The sequence below is a fragment of the Parasteatoda tepidariorum genome, chromosome X1 (assembly GCF_043381705.1).
Source record: "Parasteatoda tepidariorum isolate YZ-2023 chromosome X1, CAS_Ptep_4.0, whole genome shotgun sequence".
Lineage (NCBI taxonomy): Eukaryota > Metazoa > Arthropoda > Arachnida > Araneae > Theridiidae > Parasteatoda > Parasteatoda tepidariorum.
The window spans coordinates 1,690,588-1,692,067 of record NC_092214.1 but is presented as its reverse complement, the minus strand read 5'-3'; positions in this window follow the sequence as shown (position 1 = coordinate 1,692,067).

The following is a 1,480-nucleotide window of genomic DNA, read 5'->3' as shown; positions in this document are numbered from 1 at the left end:
TTTCTAACTTCGGAAATATCAGATATCCACAGTCTCATTTTTAGTTATACATTTCTAGGAAGAATAAATTTCGAACGTGGCTGTAAATAGGGGGAGGGTCTGTCTTGATATATCCATTGTGTCTTTAAATTGGGCCTCGTTTAATTCTAAATTTTCTTTCTTATAAAATTTAGATATTTTTTCTAATTTATTATAAAAGCTTTTTTTTTCCTTTAATCATCCTAAATGTTTCAACTAGCCTAATTGTTTAATTTACTTAATTATTGTAGTTGATTATATTTTGTTATTTTCCAAATTAATCGTACACGAATCCGCGAACTAGGAATTTCTATATCAAATTTTCATAGGATATTAAGAAAACATAAATCTTTTACCTTTGAAGGTAAGCAAATGTTTCTATTATATCAATTTTGGTTGTGGTTATAGGGGAAACGTGAAAGGTTTGCGCAGTTTTTTATATATACATTGGGATTTTTTTGTTTATTTATTTAAATGGCGGGCCCCAATTCAATTCCCTCTTTGACTGGCCAGTCTGCCAAAACTCTTGATTTGGTCTGTTCTGGATGAAATTGAGATAACAAATGTAATTTCTATTTTAATTTTACTTCCTGCTAATAGACAAAAACAACATATGATTTTGTTTAATAGAGTATTAAAATCAAATGATCATCAATTAAACAAATGTTTAAACATGAGAAAAAAATTGTTTAAACCTCTTGTATGACCAAATTTTCCATGTTTCCCCTAAATATGAAATATGTTTAATTTGTAATATTACATTTCGTACACAAAATTTATTTATTTAGTTAGCTTAAGATTTTATTGTTTATTGATGATATTTGCTTCTGTTTTTAACTCCTTGAATTTTGTTGTTATTATGTGTTTAACGTTAATAAGGTTTCTGAATTTTTTAATTAATAAGGCTTTTAAATTTCCAAATCAAAGTCGAAACAATTTCTTAGAATTGTAAATCGAAACTATATATGAAATTTTGACAGCTTTGTTTTTATTTTAAACGTGTCCATTTAATTTAATAAAAGAAAAATTTTAAAAAATGAAAAAATATAAATAAATGACTGAATGAAATATAAAACTTCGTTGTCATATCTTTTAAACAATTTGAGTACTAATAAATTATTTAAAAATGAGCAAATTTTTAGTTCAAAAGGTAAAAAATTTTTTGATTTGTTTGTTGTAGTTGCAGTTCATTTACGTCACACTAGAGCTGCACAATGGGCTATTGGCGACGGTCTGGGAAACATCCCTGAGGATGATTCGAATACACGCCATCACAATTTTGATCCTCTGCGGAGGGGATGGCCCCACCGCTTCAGTAGCCCGACGACCTGCAGTCGAAGTCGAGCACTTTACGGTAGAACAGTTTGACGAGGATCAACACCGCACGCCCTCGGTCCCTACGCAGACAGATCCACCCACCCGCACACTGACCGCCCTTATGAAAAAATCGAGGTATAAATGA